Source organism: Pipistrellus hanaki, assembly GCF_964339955.1.
Source record: "Pipistrellus hanaki genome assembly, chromosome: 6".
Classification (NCBI taxonomy): Eukaryota; Metazoa; Chordata; class Mammalia; order Chiroptera; family Vespertilionidae; genus Pipistrellus; species Pipistrellus hanaki.
In genome coordinates, this window is record NC_140508.1 from 37,572,377 (window position 1) to 37,593,665 (window position 21,289).

At 55.5% G+C, this 21,289-nt stretch overlaps 1 protein-coding gene across 2 annotated transcripts in view; it reads left to right on the forward strand.

Moving 5' to 3' along the window:
* The window catches only part of DLGAP4 (DLG associated protein 4), a 178,360-nt gene that overhangs the window by 38,627 nt on the left and 118,444 nt on the right, over nt 1–21,289 (forward strand). For both annotated transcript variants that reach the window (XM_084888641.1, XM_084888640.1), the window contains exon 2: nt 18,771–18,981. The gene's annotated coding sequence lies outside the window, so the exon portion shown is untranslated. The remainder of the gene's footprint in view (nt 1–18,770; nt 18,982–21,289) is intronic.

The following is a 21,289-nucleotide window of genomic DNA, read 5'->3' on the forward strand; positions in this document are numbered from 1 at the left end:
AATGGGAAACTGAGGGGGTAATTTGTTGACTGAATAAGAAGGGAAACAGGAAGAATAGGCGGGTGGAGGTAGCTGAGTGGGCACCTGTCAGGGAAAGGGGAGTCTGTTCCGGGCGGGGGTGCCTCGGCCTGGCAGCTTCTTCAGCTCCCGCCAAAGCCGTTTGTGACAGCCTCAGAGCCGCCCGTATTGATTAATGGCCACAAAAGGCCTGGGCGCCAGCAGCCGCCCCACTCGGTGGAGTCAGCTATGATTTATAGGATCGGGGCCCTCAGGAAGCAACTGTCTGAGCTCAGAGACCTCAGACAAATGGGTCAGTGCAGGGTGAGGCCTGGATGGAGGCGACCGTGGCCAACTGGACGGTCTCAGAGAGACTCCTCTGGCCCAGGGTCCTGGCGGAGCTCCTGAGGCCCGGAGAGGGCAGGGGACGTGCCTGGGGCCGCTCTGCAGAGGGGTTCCTCAACGTCAGGACTCGCCACTCGGCCACTCGAAGCCCGCAGCACCCCCGAAGCTGCCTGGCGCACACCCTGTGTCCCCGTTGTTGGCCGGCGGCTGAAACCAAAGCCAGAGCCCGTGTGCAGAGCCGGGAGGCACGTTCGGCTTCAGAAAGGCCAGGGCCTCTCGGAGGAGGGGACTTCCGTGCTAAGCCTTGAGGTCTTAGAGGGAGCCAGCCATGGGGATGCTGAGGGAGAGGGAACGGGGTGGGGACCAGCAGGGGCATGAGCTCAGGGGAAACGGAGGCCTGCATAATCAGGGGAGAGCAAGGAGGGCAGGGTAGTGACTGGGGCAAGTGAGGGTGATGATGGCGAACCTTTCCTGGGTTTATTGGCAAGGCTCTAGAGGGGGGGCAGCAGCTCTGCCTACTGGACCCCCTTGCCTCCGTGTGAAAGGGAATTGGAGGAACACACAGGGAAACAGGGAGCGTTCCAGGCAAAGGTGGCCCACGAGGACCCGACCCCGGAGCTGGGATTTGTCCCTGGGGTTCTCTGTTAAGCCTGCCCCCCACTGTGGGCAGTGACCAATTCTAATATCTCAAAGCCTGTTCCGATCCACGATCCCCTGGGTACCCCACACCAGGGCCTAGGACCCTGTTTCATAGAGCATCCCCACGTCCAAGACCAATCTGATGACTTGCTCAAGGTCACCCAGCTTGGAAGGAGCAGAGCTGGGCTGGGAAGCCAGGCAGGCTTCTGGGTCCCACCACTCTGTAATGCCTTGCTTGTCCCTTATCTCCCACCGGAGATCAAAGCTGTCCCTCCTCACAGGGGGACATGGGTTTTTGAGGCTGCAGGAGCCCCCTGTTGGGTGGATTTGAATTATGACTGCGTGTGCCTGTGCGCGTGCGCATGCTCCACACAGCAGGGAATTTGGGACGGGAGCAGCTCGGGCACATGTCTGGGCCTTCTCTTTGCTGGGAAACCAGGCCAGAGCTGGAGGGGCCCCCCACAGTGCTGTCCCAGCCCCGCCCCCTCCATGGCACTCGGATGCCTGCTGGCAAGGGCACTGGCAGGCACCGAGTGGCTGCTGGCCTGTGGCTGCCGCTGACACACATTGTCTGTGGCCCACTTCCTGTCTCCGCCTGTGACGGTGGACCCTCCAGCAGGGCAGAGAGGTCACCGTGGGGGAAGCTGCTCACCTGCCCCGGGTGTGGGGGCGTCCCGCTCACCTTGCCGGGGGACGCCTGGCTTTCCTGGGTGATGGCGGTAAGTCAGGACCTTCTCGGGTCCTTAGTTGCCTCATCTGGTCAGTGGGGATTGGGTTGGATAGATTCCGTGACTTCAAAGGTACACTGGAATTCTGCTCCCCAGTTCAAATTAGGGTGCGATCTTGGGCTACTAACTTTACTGCTCGGAGCCTCAGAATATTTCTCTGTATTTTTATATCCATTTTAGCACGTTACAGGACTTCTGTGAGTAGGAGGCAGGTAAATCTCTTAGGAGACCAGGCACCCAAACAAAATTAGCCTCCTGACATAATAACAAGTACACACTCTAAAAATATGCCTGGCATTCATTGGGCCTCTCCCCACACCACATACTGCATTCACACTTCACTGCAGATCCGCGGGTCAGTATGGTTATTGGCCCCATTTTGCATCGAGGGAACTGAGGCACAGAGGCAAGGGCAGGGCCAAGATCACACTACTGGGAAGGGTGGTGTCCGACTGGTCAAGGCTCCCTGCCTGTCCCCAAGTACTTATCTTCTTTCCTGGATTACAACCCCTAGAAGAATTTGCCCCTGGAAGTGTTTGCCTAGGCCCTAGGGGACCCAGTCTCGGGAGCCTGGCTTGGTTTCAGCACCCCGGACAGCGCCATGGCCCTCCTGAGGGCTAGGGGGATAGACCTGAGCCACAGCTGTGCCTGAGCCCTGAATTCAGGGCAGGTTGTTTAGGGGGTGGGACCCTCTACCTCGTTTTCACTATGTGGAGACAGCAGGATGAGCTCTGGATGAGCCCTCAAAGGGCCCACCTATTCCCCTGACTCAGTGAGTCCCCTGGACACAGAGGCCCTTCCTTCTGGAAGGAACGGAAGCCAGGGCACCACTTCCAGGTCCCAGCATCACCACACCCTCACCTTAGGCCCCAGCATCACCATGGAAACATGTGGAGGATGCAATCCTGAAGACCCAGCACAAGGAACCCAGGCAGACTTGGCCTTGGGAAGCCCAGGGCCAAGTTTGAAGGGACCTGAGGTCACCAATGGCTCTGCTCTCCCACTGTACAGATGAGGAAACTGAGGCTCAGGGAAAAGAAGACTGGATTCCTAGGATGTGTGAACTGGAAGGTTCCCAGGGATCAGCTGGCTCTATTGCCCCATTAGATAGATGACAGAGGGCGGATGAGAAAGCCGACTTGAAGGAACCATTCTCAGGGAGGCTGGCAATAGGTACCCCTTTGTTGTCTTCTGGAGGAATCACTGCTTTTCCTTCCTCACATGTACCATAATTAGAAAGTATGTGTTTTTGTGTGCTTGGTCCCTTCCCTGCTGGGAGGTGAACAGAAGTAGGACTGCTTGTTCATGGTCATATCCCAGTACCGATGCATATCCCAGGGCACGGCGGTTAGCATGTGGACTCTGAGGCCAGTTAGCCTGGATTCAAATCCCATTTCTGTCCCTTCCCAGCTGTGAGACCTCCGGCAGGTCACTTCTCCCCTCTCAGGCTCAGTTTCTTCATCTGTTAAATGGAGAGAATGAGTGCACATGCTGAAGATTTGCAAACACTAATCCTGAGTGTGGCGAGTGCCAGCCAGTGTCAGCTGTTTGTCTTTGTTACCGGTGAATGGGTGCTTGATGAATAGTGAATGAATGAGCAGGATCCACCTGCCAGTAAGGGCTTCCCTCCAGGACATCAAGGGAAGCTGCCTCCTGAGTCTATTGCGGGTTTTTCATTCCAGTGGACGTTTGCTCTCCTGCCTTGGACTTCAGCTCTCATTGGAATCCCTTGGAGGGGCTCAATTATACAGACTCCTGGCCCCAGCAAGACCCCTGGGACCCGAGCCTCTGTGGGCAGAGCCCGGGGTCTGCATCGTTATGGGCACCACATCACCACTGCAGGGGCTGTCTGGGGAGTTCAGTGATGGGGTTGGTGCGCAGAGGGGGCAGCCCTGTTCACCCTCAGCAGGCCTTGCTCCTCAGGCACTGGAAGCCTGAATAAGGTGCTGGGCCCCGGAGAGGGAAGGACAGGCCCCAGAGGAGCCACCAGGGAGATGTTGCCCAGCTGAGATTAACAGATGGCACCGTGGACGGGGGAGCAGCACGCACAAAGTGGTGGAGGCAGGAAAGACAGGTTGTGCCTGTGTGTGGTGTGGGATGAGCTAGTAGATGACATACTCGGAGAAGCAGGTGGGGTCTATCTGGCTCGCCAAGGGCCTCCAATGCTACGTCTTACACAAGCCCCCCCCCCCCACTTCCTTTCTCTGTTTCTCTTTCATCACTTGAAGGTCTTAGGACCCACTTTCCCCCTCCCCAGTTCTTTCCCACCTACCGCTCTCCTCCTAAAACCATTCATCCCCTGACCTTGAAATCTGTTCTCGGGAAACCAATCCGTGCTGAAGTCACAGTGGCCAAGAACGGGATGACTTGGTGGAGATGGGGACCTCGGGGTGAGGGACTGCGTCCTATAACAGGGGCTTTCAGCCCCTTAGCCCAAGGCAGGGACACGGGTGGTGGGGCTCAGGCCTGATGGCACAGGGAGGAGGCCAGTGTCTTCTCACGGGACGTTGTGAAGATAAAAGGTGATGATGGATATCAAGCGTCCGTCGTTTATACTGGCACATAGTAGGTGTCCAGTAAATGATGTGCGCACGTGTCATGATTTCCCCAGGAAACTTCTGGGGTAACTGTTAACACCTTCTCTTCCGATTGTATAAGCATCCTGGTCTGGATAATGAAGTATATGGTCGTTGCATCCATAAATAATCACTATTTCTTGGGGAGCTAAATCCCCATGGCCGTTCTGGGAAAGTGGTGTCCCCAGGAGATGAGCTGCCTTCCCCACACAACACCCTCCCCGCCCAGCCTCCCTCTCCTGCCTCTGGAGGAACAGCCCCGCCGACACCCACCGTGGTGCTCGCACCAGCCCCTCCTCCCACAGGCTCCCACGCGAGGGCATCTCACCGTTTCCCACATGCAGCGTGTGGGTCCCAGGTGGCTGCTTGGTTTCCCTAGACACACACGCCTCTGGAGGAGGTGCCTGGGGACCGGAACGTGATCTGCACGGGGAGGCAGGTGGCTGGCATGTGCCAAGACCAGTTGACCCCCCTCACTCAGCTTGACCTTGGGCCTGTCTGGCCCCATCTCTCTCTTGCACCAGTTTCTGAGGTGCGGAAGGAACAGCTCCCTATGGATGTCAGGGCAAAAGGAAGTGGTAGATACGTGCCTGCTGAGAGCCGTGGGAGGTGGGAGCAACCACCGGGGTCCCCGTGAGGCGGTCCCTCCCGGGCGGGGCTGTGGGGTGGCCGTCTTCAATCTCATCCCCCTGGCCCGGGGACATTTCCTCGGTAGGCTTAGCAGCTGCTCCATGCTGACCTTCCCGAGACTCAGCATTCAGCTTCCTCAGAAGCCTGGCTCTGCAGATGCTTATTAAAAACGCGTGCCTCGCTTTCCTGGTCTGTGAAATGGGCCTGATGTTGCTCCCCTGCCATTTCTGTGGGGGAGAATCAGATGATGTGACGGCTCGTCCGCTGCCCTGGTAGGAAAAGTAACGTCCCTTCTGGGCTTCCTTTAGGGGTGGGCTTATCTGAACCAGGCAATAGGTATGATGGACTTCAATGTCAGGTGTTGATACAGGGATTCTGGGTCCAAGCCCAAGACAGTCTCAATAGGAGGTGACGTTCAGAGACCTCAAGGAGACAAAGGTAGGAGTCACGTGGATATTCAGGGAACAGCAAGTGCAGAGGGCCTGAGGTGGTAGCGGGTTATGACTAAAGAACAGCTGGGAATCAGCGTGGAGGGAACAGAGGGCTTGGTGGGGAGGGGAGAGTGGAGGGAGGAGAGGTCATAGGGGCCCCTGGAGGCCAGGCTGGGTAAGGCCCTCACTCTGAGTGAGATGAGGGTCACCAAGGGCTTTGTGCAGAGACTTGTGTCTTAACAGCACCCCATGGCTGCTATGTGGAAACCAGACGAAAGAGATCAAGAATGGAGGCAGGGAGGCCCCGGGCGACCACGGCCCCGCCAGGAGGGAGATGATGTGGCTGGGCCAGGTGGTGCAGTGCAGGTGGTGAGGAGTAGTTGGATCCTGGGGAGGTTTCAAAGGTAGAACAGCAGGATTTCCTGATGGATTGACTGTGGAAGGGGGGCGGAGAGAAAAGGGAAGGGGGGAGCGTTGAGGGAGGAGATGGTGTTAAAAACCATGAAAATGGCAGAGGTTACCTGCGTTGGCAGAAAGGGGACTGAGTTTGGGTGATTAGAAATGTGTCTGGTGACCTGGAAATCAAGATGTAGGGCTCCGTTTTAAACATAATATGAAGACATTAAGAAGAATAAAACCTTTTCTGTCACCTCCTCCATGCCCAGCCTGGCCCCGGGTGCTGGGCCCTTGATATGCAGCCATCATGGTCCTGGTTGGTGGGCAGCGGCCCCGGGCGGGTTGGGAGCCCGCTCCAGCTTGCGTGAGCTGTCTCTCCCCAGCGTGAGGAGCGGCACTGGCGTCAGGCAGGCTGCCTGGTTCCGGGAGGTTCCATGAGCGTGTGACAGAGCTCGGAGTGGCTGCATCTGCCCCCACACTGCAGTGTCTCTTCCTCTTCCCGGCTGCACCAATCAAGACTGCAGACCGTGCCCGCCGCCTCCGCGTCCTCCTTCACCCACGGCTTCTGCCTTTGGTTTCCACGCCGCCCCCAGCTACCTGCTCCCTCCTTTCCCTCCCAGCCTGAGCGTCTGAGGGTGTGGATTGCGCTCCCTGCCTCCAATGACTCCTCACCCACCGCAGCCTGCACCCCACCCACCCCTCTGCAGTCACTGTTCTCCCCAAGGCCACCAGGCCTCCTTGGTTCATCTCATCCTCGCCTCCCCCAGGCCGCGGGCAGTGGTACCGTCCCCGGACTCCCCTCCACAGCTTGCTGGATCTCGGAGAGCCTCTCACCTCTCTGGCTGCTCCATCTCAACACCTTGGCTGGCTTCTCCTCCTCCGTCCGCCCGTCCCTTACGTGTCTCTGTCTCTCAGGGCATTGTCCTGGCTGCCTTTTCTTTTCAGACCACACCCTCTCCGTTTGGCATTTCTTACCCACCAGACGCACCTCTTACTCAGCAGAGCAATCACCGCATTTCCGCTCACACCTGCCCCTGCCACTCTGTTCCTGGGCCCTCATGGCTACACCCCAGCATCCCGTGGCCCCTTCCAACCTTTCTAAACAACAGCCTTTATTGGGGTGTCATTTACATACCATAAAGCGCACTCATTTTAAGTGTTCATTTTGTTGAGTTTTAGTAAGTATATAGTGGTGCAACCATCACCACAATCCAAAAATTTTCTTGTGTGCATTTGTAGCCAATCCCCACTCATGTCCCAGATACCAGGCAGCCACTGAATCTGCCTTCTGTCTCTGTAGTTTTGCCTTTTCTAGAAAGTTCATGTCAATAGGACCGTACAACATGTGCCCTTGGTGTCGAGCTTCTTCCACTCAGCAACTGTTTTGTTGTTGTTGCATATATCAGTACCTCATTCTTTTCTGGTGCTGAGTTTTATGGAGAGTTAACATTTTGTTTATCTGTTCGATTTTTGGCTCTGGATGAACAATGCTGCTATGAACATCCATTTACATGTTTTTATGGGGACATACGCTTTTGTTTTTCTTGCATTCTTCTCTCGTTTCTACCATCTTATCAGACCCTGATTTCCACTGGAGGAGCCACGTGGCCTCAGGAAAACTGACTCTTCCTCCCCAACACAGGGACTGAGCATGTGACCCTGGTTAAGCCAATCAGTGTGTCCCATTCCCCAGGCATGATGATTGGTTCCTAGACAGGCATGTGACATAAGCAAATCCAATCAGAGTGACCCTTGGGACTTGGCTGGAAGAGAAGTCCTTCTCCGTGCCCCCTGGTGCTATTTGTTGGGAACAGGTGCAGCTCTTTTGCCTGCCGGCAGGAAGCCAGACGTGGGAGGGAGCCGACATGGAGAAGAACTGGGATGAGAAAACATGAGCAGAACAGAGCTGGAACCTTGATTGAACTGCGCCTGAAGTCCACCATGATATGAGTTAATCAGTTCACCTTATTGTTAGAACCAGCTTGAGATGGCTTTCCTTGTTTTTGTTCTGATAAAACATTTGTTGGAACATAGCCATGCTGTACACTGATGTTTGTCTGTGCAGCCCTGGAGCACTGAGTGGCCCACAAACCTAAAATATTTACCGTTGGTTCTCTGAGAAAATGTTTGCTGACTCCTCTTAGAGCCGAAAGCTTAGGATATTCGTCCCCCTTCCCCCACCACCTTATCTGCGGTTTGGCTTTCTGTCGTCTCAGTTGCCCACAGCCAACCATGGTCCAAAAATATTAAATGACACATTCCAGAAATAAAAATTCGTAAGTTTTAGCCTGGCTGGCGTGGCTCAGTGGTTGAGCATCAGCCTATGAATCAGGAGGTCACAGTTCGATTCCCGGTCAGGGCACATGTCTGGATGGCAGGCTCATCTCCAGTGCGGGGCATTCGGGAGGTGGCCAATCAGTGATTCTCTCTCATCATTGGTGTTTCTGTCTCACTCTCCCTCTCCCTTCTTCTCTGAAATCAATTATATATATAATATATATATATACACACACACACACACATACACACACACACACACACACACACACACACACACACATATATATATATATATATATATATATATATATATATATATATTTTAGTTCATAAGTTTTAAATGGCACACTGTTCTGAGTAGATGGTGACATCTTTGCTGTCTGCTCTGTCCTGCCCGGGACAGGAAGTGTCCCTTTGCCCAGCGTTTCCACGCTGTATACACTACCTCTGCTAGCCTGTTAGCCTGTGTGTGTCTGTAAGTCACTTAGTAGCTGTCTTGGTTATCAGATGGACTGTGCTTGTGCTAAATGACTGCTATTTCACTTAATAATGACCCCAAAGCACACGTGTGCTGCTGGCAATTCGGATATGCCCAAGAGAAGCTTTAAAGTGCTTCTTTTAGGTGAAAAGGTGAGTCTAGTACAATAAGATATTTTTTAAGAGGCCAATAACTTTTATTATAGTATATTATTGTAACTCTTTTATTTTGTGAGCTATTGCTAATCAATCTCTTATTGTGCCTAACTTACAAATGAAAGGTATGAATGTAAAGGGAAAAGCACTGAACATATAGGGCTCGGTACTGTCCACGGTGTTAGGCATGCACTGAGGGGTTTGGAACATGTCTCCCAAGGATGGGGGGGGGGGGATGGGGGCAGGGGGACACACGGCTGTGTTCACTGTATCTCCCCAGTCACTCAGAGCAGAAACCTAGGACTCACCCTTGACTTCCGTTACCTCTTCCTCCACTCCTAACAGCCCCAAGCCCTGAATCTGTCCCTGTCCCCTGCTCCAGTGCCCCTGCCCTAGGAGTCACTGTCAGCCCTCACCTCGATCACCCCGCCACCTCTAGGCTGCCCACAAAGCTGCTGGTGACCTTTCTCCCACCCGGGCTTGACTGAGGCCGTGAACCCCCCACTGCTCCCAGGGCCAAGGCGGCCCTCCCTGGACTGTCACTGCAGGGCCCTCGTGACGGAGCCCCCCCTGCATCTCCAGCCCTGTCTCCTCTCCCCTTCCTCCTCCTCTCCCCCCCCCCCGAGCACACAGACCGGCTCCCCGCCCGTGTGGATTCCTCGCAGTTCCCCAAACCTGCCACGCTCTGTCCCTCTTTCTCTGCCTCCAGGGCCCCTCCCCACCCGGTCCACCGAGTGAACTCCCACGCACCCCCAGAGCCCGGCCAGAGCCTCGCCTCCTTCCCGGTATTTCTCTGATTCCCAGGCTGCCCCGGGCTTCCTTCCAGGGCAGCTCCCAGCACCGCGGACTGCCACCCCCACTGACTGATTCGGCTCGTTGCCTGGCGTGGGGTGTGCACAGAGTAGGGGCCCAAGGACTGTTGGTTTGTGGATCTCGGAGTAGGAACTCCCTGCCTTCTGCATCAGGCTTTGGAGGACGGACCGTCTGGGCTCTCTGTTAACAAGGGGAGAAGGAAGGGCTCGAACTTCCCCAGCCCCCGGGCAGGATCGCCTTCAGAAGGTGCAGAGAAACACCTCCCAAGACGGGCGAAATGAACCGAGCGTGAGCTCCGAGCGGGACTCAGAGGCAGGGAAAGTAGGGCAGGTGAGAGCTGCCGCTGCGGCGGGCCTGAGGGTGCGGAATGGAGACGAAGGGATTACAGGGAGATGCTAAATGAAGGTCGCCCGTGGCCTCCGGAAGTCAGTGGGCCAGCCCGGAGGAGGCACGATGCCGGGGAGGGGCTGCGGGTCCTGTCAGAACTGCAGAAGCTCGGGGATGTGTGAGACTGGCCCTTCGGAGGGTTTGGGGAACATCTGATTTCCAAGTCCTCCACTGAAACACGTTTGGACACCTGCTGGCTTGGTCCTGGTGAACCTTCCCAAGAAAGCAGGGGTGGGGGGCCCAGGGGAGCACTGGCCTGGGAGACCATCCTGCTCCGCCCTCACCCACTCGGGGGTCTTGGCCTCCCCCTCCCAGGCCTTAGGGCTGTGGCCCACAGTCAGTGCCCGTTCCGGAAGTGTGTGCTCGTGGGAATCCAGTGCCCAGAGAGGCAGAGACGGGCCGGGCCCGAACCCCACCGCAGGGCTACAGCGAGGGGCCAACGAGACAGTGGTTGGGAAAGTGGTTGTGAAATACAGTGACACCGTGTCAGAGTCCCCTCCTCTGGGCAGCCATCCTGGACTCCCCTGCCAAGCTGGCCACCCTGTCCTCACCCCGCTCCTCACACAGTGTGTGAGCCTCGTCCTGGCGCCCGTCCCTCTGTCACAGACCCTAATGTAGGACATGCCCCGCCACCAGGCCGAGCTCCTCGGGGGCAGGAACAAGTGTGTCAGTCTTCCACCGCTGGCTCGGTGCCTGGTGCGGAGCGGGGGGGTTGGCAGCTAGTTCCTGGATGACCTTGAATTGTAAAAAAGCAATTAGCTTGTGGGTGCTGGGTAGCCGTGGTTTATCAACACAAGGACCAGACGGCACATGGTAAAATCTTTCTCATGAAATGGCTAAATGTCTTGTGAGTTGTGGCTCAAAAAGTGTGAGCATTTGGAAATGCGGTCTCAGGGTTGCGAATGTTAAAGCTGTCTAGTCCTGTGCTATCCAGTAGGGTCGCCACAAGCTACGTGCAGCTATTAAGATTTAATTTTATTCAGAATTCAGTCCTTTAGTTGCACGAGGCACATTTCGAGGGCTCGGCAGCCACACGTGCCTCCCGGCTACTGTTGGGCAGTGCAAACGAGAACATTTCCAACATCGCACAGAGTTCTTCCTGGACCGCATTCCCCGGGACCTGGAAAATTTACATCCCTGTGTTATCTTGGGCCCTGAGAGTTGGGGGGCTTCCAGGATTTGGGAGAGAGAGCTGGGACTCTGGAGTCCGAACATACAGGGTGTGAATCCCTGCTCAGCCATGTTCTTGTTGTGCCGTCTGAAGCAAAGGAACGTCCGCATTCCTCCTGGGGCTCAGTGTTGTCATCCGCAGAATGGGTGATGGCACACCGGAGCAGAGCTGTGAGGGGTGATGGCACACCGGAGCAGAGCCGTGAGGGGTGATGGCACACCGGAGCAGAGCTGTGAGGGGTGATGGCACACCGGAGCAGAGCTGTGAGGGGTGATGGCACACCGGAGCAGAGCCGTGAGGGGTGATGGCACACCGGAGCAGAGCCGTGAGGGGTGATGGCACACCGGAGCAGAGCCGTGAGGGGTGATGGCACACCGGAGCAGAGCCGTGAGGGGTGATGGCACACCGGAGCAGAGCCGTGAGGGGTGTTGGCACACCGGAGCAGACCGTGAGGGGTGTTGGCACACCGGAGCAGAGCCGTGAGGTGGAGAGGACAGAGCTATGTCCAGAGCTCCGTGGCACTCTGTTCCGGGAGCCGCTGTGATTCACAGGGAGGTGCCCCAGGCTGTCAGAGAGCGGGAACAGGCTGCACATGTCAGAAAGGTCTTGAAATGTGGAGCTCAGCTGCCCATACTCCTCAAAACTACGGGCAGGGCATGCTGAGTTCACCCGGGCCCTGGAGGCTGGGCTGGGGGAGTGGCCAGTGGGCATGGCTGGCTGGGGCAGTCAGTGGGTGAGAACCAGGCTGAAGCTGTGGGGCTGGGGCTGTCAGAGCCTGGGAGACCGCGGACGGGGCAGAGACGCTCACCCCAGACCTCCCCGAAGCTGAGCCCGGGCCTTGTGGTCCAGCGTAGCATGCACTTTACGTACCACTCTCTGCTGTCTACACTGACCAGAGCATATTAACTAATAATAATATGAGGACTCATAGCAACTATATTTCTTGAACATTTTCTATACACCGGGCACTGTGCTATATTAAGAGATATATATTAAGAGATATAATATGTATATGCATTAGCTCATTTAGTCCTTTGTAATAGGTGTATTAATGTTCCCATTTTATAGCCAGGGAACACGGAGGTCATTTGTTCAGGGTCACACAGCTACAAGGTGGTGGAGCTGGGGTCTGCCAGGGCCCATGATTCAGGTAAAGTCCGCTCCTTATCTACCTGGTCCCGGAGCCCCTGCAGAGCCGGCCGAGGTTAGCTCTTCACCCTTCATTCTGTCGCCCCCCACCTGTCTGGTCAAGTTCCCTAGACACCCAGGCTCTCCTTCCTATTTCCGTGTCCTTGTTAGCCCTCCAGCTAGGGGACCTCCCGCTTCCCCTCCACCCTCCACAGGTCCCTGTTCACCCTTCAAGACCCAGGGGGAGCTTGAGGCCTAGAACTGGGTCTGAGTCATTTTTGTGTCATCATGTCCAGTCTGCAGCTTGGTGCATTGGAGACCTCAGTAAATGGTGAATGGTAGGTTGATGGGTGAGTGAGTGAGTGAGTGGACGGAGGGGTGGGAGAGTGGATGAATGGTGAGTCTGGGCAAGTCAGTGGTCTGTAGGGGTTTGGCAAAGTGGGTGGGTGGCTGGTATGTGTGTGATGTGGATGGCATGTGGGTAGATGGGTAGCTTGTGCTCAGGCGTCCTGAGGCAGGATGGGGCATGAACTGAGCCCAGAGCCGTGGGCAGGGAGAGAAACTGTGACTTGAGAGACATCAGTGAGGGGCAGATTGGGGGAGAAGGTGACGAGCTCCATTTTGGACATGAGGGTGTCAGGGGCCTGCAGTGGGAGTTCCGGGAGGCGGCCGGGGAGATGCGTCTCGGTTGGGTTCAGGGGTGAGGCCGGGCTGCACCGAGAGATTGGAGAGGTCCCTGTGGACTTGGGGCAGAGGGCCGGAGGACTGGCCATCGGAGGGGGCAGAGGAGCCACGGTCCCTGAGGCAGAAGATCCAGGAGGAACACGACACACGTGGGGAGGGCACTGCCGGGTCAGGAACAGCCATAAATCATCGCAGGTGGCGTGTCCGGACAGCCGGAGCCGAGGGACGCAGGCAGGAGACGCGGCGCCGGAGGAGGGCCGTAAAGGGCGACCGGGTGGAGGTCGGCCTGGGCAGCGGTTCCCCTGAGCCCGATGCCCCGCAGGCAGAGGCGAGGAGCAGGAAACGAGCGGGTTCTGTCCACGGTCTCAGAGGCCCTGGGAGCCCCCAGCAGCAGCTGCAGAACAGGAGGCTCCACGTCTTTGCCCCGTCTCTGCCCGTGCCCCGTGGCCACGGCCTCCGGGGCCTGGGAGGACGCGGGGACTTGGGAGCTGTGTTCCTTTGGACAAGTCACCTCCCCTCTCTGGGCCTCAGCTGCCTCATCCGCAACCAGAGCCATGTGCACTCGCCTGGTTTGCTGAGAGGAGTCAGTGAGACGTGGGGGTGAGGAAATGCCCCCGTGCGCGAGGAAACCCCGTAAATGCCATTTTTAAAAGCTGTCTTTTCATTTCAGTTCAACGCCACATATACTTATTGAGCTAAAAAGGCAAGCCCGTTTTGTATGTAAGTTAAATTTGTGTATAACCAATACCTTTTACCTGGGCCTGGGCGGCCATTTATTATTTGAGGAACTCCGAGTCGAATTCTTTTGGAAAAGCCCCGGCTGCTTTGTTTTCTGAGCAAGGAGGACTTTGGCTTCTCAGGCTTGCAGAGCGAGGCTTTTATTTGTTCCATGTGCGTTTTGAAAAGAAAAGAAAAAATCCTCCTGGCTGCGGCGCAGGAAACAGAGCGAGGGAGGCAGCAGGGTGCCTGGGGAGGAGGCCGGGGCCGTGGTCTGCATGAGAGATGGGGCCGCCGGGCAGGGGTGACTCTGGCGACAAAAAGGAGAGGGTCTGAGAGGTATTTAGGAGGGCAAGACATAAAGGACATGGTCTTTGGTTCACAGGGGAGGGGCTGAGCGAGAAGGCGGAAGGGACATGGGAGCCTCCTGGCTTCTTGGTTACTGAGGAGGGTGAGCTGCTTCCAGGTGCAGGAGGGCGAGTCTCCGGGGAAGGTCACGCCCTGGGCCCCGGACACAGAGCGTGGGAGGTGTCCACGTGGTGGCAGGCAGAGCTGCCCACAGCAGTCTGACCGCAGACCTGGAGCTGCCGCTGAGCGGGAGAGGAAAATGTCAGTGGCAGGAAGGAGGGGAAGCCCACAGCGCATGACAGGGACTGTGTACCCGGCGCTGAAAATACACGTTGAGCAAAGTGTTCGCTGAGCACCTGCACACGCCAGGTGCTGTGCTCGGCTCCGGGGATCTGGCCATAAACCAAAGAGACCAAACTCTCTACCTGGTTAAGTGCCGGGTCTTGGAATTAGATGCTCTGCCTCTTAGTGGGACAGGCAATGATCAGGATAAATTACTCATCCTCATGTCCTGGTGCATAGTGGCAGGTGCCAAGGAGAACATTAGAGCCGGGAGGATCAGGCCCTGGGACTGTTAGGTGGAGTGGGGGGGCGGGCGGGGGAGGGGAACAATGGAATCAGCAGACATGGCGGTTGTGCTCACTGAACTCATTGCCGCCTCACCACATCCACAGGAGGAGAGAGCTGTAACTGCTCCCACTTTAGAAATGAACAACCGAGTCACAGAGAAACTGAGAAACTTGGCCACTCAGCAATGGGACTGGCAGAGCCTGAATTTTACCTCACCCCCAGGCTCTTCAGTGAGGAGTTTTAGCCATTATGCTGCACTGCCTCTTACTGACAAGGTCAGGACTCAGCAAAGATCTGAAGGAAGTGATGGCATTGGGCTCACGGACATCCGGGCGACCAACACTCCAGACAGAGGAAGAGCCAGTGCCAAGGCCCTGAGGAAGCAGCAGGGCTGGTCTGTTTAAGAATCAGCACCAAGGCCAGAGTAGCTGGGGCGAAGGGGAGAACCAGGGGTGGCATCCGGAGGTGGCGCCTGTGGCCTTTGTAAGGCTGCCAACAGTTAGTGGAAGTGAAGGGAGGCCATGGAGTGTTTATGGCGGAGGGTCAGGATCTGACTTGCATTTAACCTGCTTCCTCTGGCTTCTGTGTCAGGAGCAAAAGCAGAAGCAGGAGATAAGAGAGGACATGGTTAATCCAGGTAAGAGATGACGATGGCTCCATCCACAGTGGTGGAAGCCGTCAGGTGGGGCATTGATGTCTTGATATAATGTGAGGGTGGATTGGATAGGAGTTGCTAATGGCTTGGATGTGGAAAGTGAGGAAAAGAGAGGCATCAAGGATGACTCCATGCCGAAATCGGTTTGGCTCAGTGGATAGAGCATCCGCCTGTGGACTGAAGGGTCCTGGGTTCGATTCCGGTCAAGGGCATGTATGTTGGTTGCGGACACATCCCCGGTAGGGGGTGTGCAAGAGGCAGCTGATTGATGATTCTCTCTCATCGATGTTTCTAGCTCTCCATCCCTCTCTTCCTCTCTCTGAAAAATCAATAAAATAAAATAAATTTTAAAAAAGGATGACTCCTGCCGAAATCGGTTTGGCTCAGTGGTAGAGCGTCGGTCTGTGGACTGAAGGGTCCCAGGTTCGATTCCTGTCGGGGGCATGTGCATCGGTTGCGGGCACATCCCCGGTGGGGGGTGTGCAGGAGGCAGCTGGTCGGTGTTTCTCTCTCATCGATGTTTCTAGCTCTCTAGCTCTCTCCCTTCCTCTCTGTAAGAAATCAATAAAATATATATTTTTTAAAAAAGATGACTCCAGGATTTGGGCCTGAGTGACTGGAAGGAGGGGGTTCCATCAACTAAGATGGGGCGGCTATGGGCGGAGCCACTTCATGAAGTACGTCCCGTGGCCATTAGCCCTTTTAATCCCCTGGCTACTCCCTGAGATAGACACTGAGACGCTCAGATTACTTGACTTGCCCAGCTATCACTTGGCCAGAATGTGTGCATCACAGGGTTTGGAATTCCGACTCATTCATTCATTCGACCAGCAACCATGTCTGCGCTCCTCCTCTATGCCAGGCTCTGTGCTACGTGTTGACAATGATGACGAGGGACGGTGGTCCCTGCCGTCATGGAGCTCCCAGTCTGATGGAGGAGGCAGGGTCAACCCGTGATCCTGGGAATGCTTTCCTCACATCAGCATGATATGTAGCCAGAAGGAGAAACAGAGGGACCATAGGAGCCAGAACCGGACCTAGTTGGGAGGTCAGGGAGGGGATAAATGTGGAGTGCGAAGGCCTCGGGAGAGGGTCGGGGGCACATGGAGGCTGATGGGAAATACTCCCTGGTTCCTAGGCCATAGCAGGAGAACCCTGGAGGACTGCAGACTCCCAGAGAGCAGCCACCCATTTGAAAGTCAAAGAATCTTCTCTTTTTGTTCGTGTTGGATTGTTGTAACAGCTTTTTTTTTTTTTTAGATAGAATTCACATACCATATAATTTATGCATTTAACGTGCACAGCTCAGTGGTTTTTAGTGTGCTCACAGAGTTGTGTCCCCATCACCCTGGTTCATTTTGGGACATTTTCATTATCTTCGCTGTCTTCCCCTCCCTGGCAACCACTCACCTTCTTCCTGTCCCTCAGAGCTGCCTGTTCAGGACGTTTCCTAGAAGTGAAATCATACACTGTGCAGTCTTCTTTTGCTTCACATAATATTCTCGACGGTCATCCATGTTGGAAGTCCCAGAATCTAAACGCCATCCATGCTGACAGGGAGGCAAGAGACTGTCTTGTGTGGGGAGTTCTGGTCCCTCAGCAAGGGAAGTAGGGTGACTCCAAGACAGGTCTCGGGACCCCCATCATGGCCACCGCCCCGCTGCGCTGCACAGGTGCCTCCCCCTGCTCTCCCCTTTTCCTTCAGCTTTGGGCTCTGGCTGATTTTTGCCAAAAGTGACAACTTGGTTGGGGAGCCTCTCTCTAGGCCCTGGCTTTTCATGCCTTGGCAACTTCATGCCCCAAGGTGCATCTTGAAATCTTGATGCACCTTTAAGAACTTGCATCCACGAATTCAGAATTTGGGGAGTTGGGTATTTTCTTTTTCTTGCTACTTAACCACTTTTCATCCAGACGGTTGTGCCTGTCTGTCTTGGTTGGTGATCTCCCGCTGGGGGAGGCAGGAGTTAAGTGTCAGGTCTTGGAATTAGATGCTCTGCCTCTTCCTCGGTGTGTGTGCCCATGGGTAACTGCGGAAACTCCCTGAGCCTGGCTCTGCCTTTGAGAAACAGTGGTAACCTTGTAGGGCTGTGGGGAAAGGAAACGCTGTCAAGCTTGTGAAGGGCTTGGCAAAGAGCAGGTGCAGATACAGGCCGCTAGAGATGCGAGGGCTTCCCGGGGCCCGGGCATGACCAGGAGGGAAAGATGGCCCGCCCCCCACCACGGAGGGCCCCTTTCTCCATGTCCCTCCTGTGTATTGACCCCTGCTCCTTCCCTCCCACCACTGAGAGGTGGAAGCATGTGTTCAGATCCCAGCCCAACCTCTTGGATTCTGTGCCCCCACAGAACTGGTTTCCATTGTGTCTCAGTTTCTCCACCTGTAGAATGCAAGGGTGGAGGGAGGGGAGATGCCACTGAGGCCTCCAGGGCAGCCCAGAGGCTCCTGGGAGGAGGTTATGGAATGGAGGAGCCCTTCTCTTCTCCCGGGAGGATGGGTCCCTGCTGACTTAACGATCCAAGCAGGAGCGGTGGCACCTGCTCAGGAGAAGTGGGCGGAGAGGGACACCTGGCTTCCCTTCGCCTCTTGCACAAGATGTGTTAAGTGGGAAGTGATGGTGGGAATGATGCAATGAGTGCGGGGACAGGGGCGGGGCCGCTATGCTGTGCCAGGTATTCTTCTTGCATTATCTTTTTAATCCTCACAGGAGCCCTCAGAGAAGGCACTCTTTTTTTTTTTTTTTTTTTAAAGTCCTTACCCAAAGATATGTTTCTTGATTTTATTTTATTTTTTAAATAATTTTAAAAATATATTTTATTGATTTTTCACAGAGAGGTAGGGAGAGGGATAGATAGCTAGAAACATTGATGAGAGAGAATCATCGACCAGCTGCCTCCTGCACACCCCCTACTGGGGATGTGCCCGCAACCAAGGTACATGCCCTTGACCGGAATCGAACCTGGCCACAGACTGGCGCTCTATCCACTGAGCCAAACCAGTTTTGGCTGTTTCTTGATTTTAGAGAGAAGAAGGGAGAGAGAAACATCGATTGGTTGCCTCCCATACACGCCCCGACCAGAGATCAAACCCATAACCTGGTTAGGTGCTCTGACCGAGAATGGAACCCGCAACCTTTTGGTGAATGGGATGATGCTTCAACCAACTTAGCCACCCAGCCAGGGCAGAGGAGGCACTCTTAATACCATTTGACAAGTGAGGAAACGGAGGCTCAGAATAGGACAGCTGCCTACCCAAGTGAAGGGCTGAGCTGGGATTTGAACTCAGGACTGGTTGGCTTTCCTGACTGCCCTATTCAGAGAAAATGAGGGAGAAGCAAGACAAAGAGGATCAGAGCCTTTGAAGCCAAGCTTCCCGGCTGCTGTGGGAACTGCTGTGGGGATTCTGTGGGTGGTAAGAAAGGCATCATAAATATGCATGACATGCAAATATGCCTCTGAAAAAGAATGTGGGGCCCACATGAGCCGGGAAACCAGAGTACTTGGGAAAATGTAGTGTTGTACAGACACGGGTTTTTATGATTGCCGCCTGGTGTGTCCATCCCAGTGTCCCAGGACCCATCAGAGGGCCTCGGGGTGGAGGAATGATGCCAGGCACCTCCTGACTGACTTTCTCCCCCATCTCCGCAGGCACCGGAGCCTCCCCTTCTGCCAGCTGCCTGGTGGCAAGAACCTGGTCACGCCCAGCACTGGAGGGCCCCGTCCCACACTTGTCGCTGCCCCTGGTTGAGTGCCCGGAGGGATGTGTGTGCCAGCCCTCGCTCCAGTGCCCGCTCCTGAGGTGACGCCTGCTGGTTCCCCACTGGTTCCTGTTTTTCCTCTGCACGTAGCCCTCTGGTTGGTAAGTAACTGCGTCTGCCGGCCTGGGCACACGGAATCAGGGCTGCTCGCCCGCCCGCCCGCCCACCCGTGCTTGGCACCGTTGGGAAATGCCCAGCTTTCCTGCCCGGTGACACCCACATGCTGGGGAGGGGATCTCAGTCTGAGCCCCGTTTATGATTTAACTGCTTATCTGTCCAGTCCTCCCAACAACCCATTAGGCTTCCTTTTCACAGAGAAAACAGCCTCAGAGAGGGGAAGCCACTTGCCCGAGGATGCACAGCCAGCCCAGCTCTCTCTACCTCACAAGGCCGGCCCTTGCCACACCCAAGGGGCTGGGCAGTTGTTGACATGGGCTCAGGAAGGGAAGGGGAGGGGTGAGTCTTGCTGGGGCTGAGGCGGGGCCATCAGAGTTCCTGGATCTTGGGGATCCCTGTTGTTGCTGCCCCTCCAGTCTGTGCTGCCCACATTCCTCCAGGTCCCACCTGGACTGAAGTTGTGCCGCCCACCCCTGGCCACACCCCAAACCTGACATCTTTCCCACTACCATGATCCCGAGAACATACCCCCTTTCAGTGCCCGCACAGCACCTAACACTCGCCATGTTCCTGCACCTCAACCTACCGCCACCTCCCGGGCCACGCAAGCACAAGGAGTCTAGGTCACAGACGAGATGCCATGGTTCAAAGGAGGGTCACCAGCCACCAGCCAGCACTACATGGGACAGTTGGTTTATGATCCGCCAGTTCATGTGGCCTCTGCTCCCCACGGGTGAGCAATAAACTGCTTCATCCCCTACTGGACAGCCAGGCGCCAGCATACAGTGGGTACACAGCCAATAGTCGTGGAAGGAAGGAACTTCCTAGATGTCACTTCCCTCCAGTGGACATCCTCAGGAGCCCGGAGCCCAGGGGCCGTTTAGCTGCTGGTCCCTGCTGGCCCCAGAGAGCATGCAGTGAGCTCAGGCCATCAGCAGGGTGGCCAGCCCCTCTGGTCTCTAGTCCCTCATCCATCCCACCAGCCTCCCTGATGGGATGGTTATGAGAAGGAAGAAGACTCGTAAATATGTATCACATGCAAATGTTATAGGATAATAAAAAAGCATGTGAAGGTCGTGTGGATAATGTAAGTAGAAGTGCTTCTTCAAGGACAAGGGGCGCACTTGTGTGGTGCCAGCCTTAGTCTTAATAACCATGAAAAGAGCCCTATTAATGAGCTGCCCCGGACCCTGCTCCCCTGACCTGTCCCCGGGCTTGTTGTAGGGCCGGCCGTCTCATTTGGCTGAGAAGCTGTTGTGGGAAAGGAAGCGGTGAATCTCAGTCGGAGAGCTGTGAGTGTCTGTGGGATGTAATCGTTTGCAAATTCTCCTGGCTGTGCCCCAGCCCCTGCATGGTCTCCCCAGGAACGGGGTGTGTAACAGGAGCCACCTGCATAACGCCCAGCGTTTCTTGAGCAGTTACTATGTGCCTGGCATTTCACTAGGTGCTTCCTTCTCTGCATCATCTCAGCGAAATTGAGTGTCCACCTCTGCCCCCGGGCCAGGCACGGCCGGAGGGGCAGGGGGTGGCCTTGGGGAGCGCAGCAGAGCTGGCAGCGCTGGCACGGTGGCCCTGTGACGGAGAGCGGGATTCCTTGGCACGCTGGGGCAGCAGCCGTCGGCGTTGTGAGGGAAGATGGTAGGCCTGGGCGGCAGCGAGGGAGGTGTTACTGCTGCTATTTTGCTAACAAGCCAGTTATTTAAAGAACAGCCAGAGCCCAAGTCGGGAGACTTGGATGGGGAGTCTCCGTGCTCAGGACAGAGGGAGCTGGGAGTCCGGGAGCCTGGCTCAGTCTGTGCAAAGGAGCCCCACTGCATTTTTTAATTTGCTGATTGTTATCGATAATAGTAATAATAATAGCACTACAATAATAAAACATTGATGATTTTTGTGGAGAAAATAGGCTCTAAGGCAGGGGGTAGGGAACGCCTGGCCTGTGGGCTGTATAAGGCCTAAGGAATCCTTCGGTCTGGCCTTGCCAAGCCAGCTGCAAGCGGGGCTTGAAATTCAATAAATCTAGGAGCTTTCCTCATAGCAACGTAAATTTATATTAAGGGAATGATGCTACAAATATCCAAATGGCCCTGGGCATGGAAAGGTTCCCCACCCCAGCTGTGAGGATTGGGAGGGGGCTCAGGAGTGGGTTCTGTTCTATTTACTGACCCAGGAACTGGTTTCGTGACAGTTCACTTGGTAAGCATTCCTGTTTTATGTACTTTTCTCTGCGTATTATATGCCACAGCAGAAAGGCTAAAAAGCGGCCATAACAATAATCATTAATATTTTTTGAAC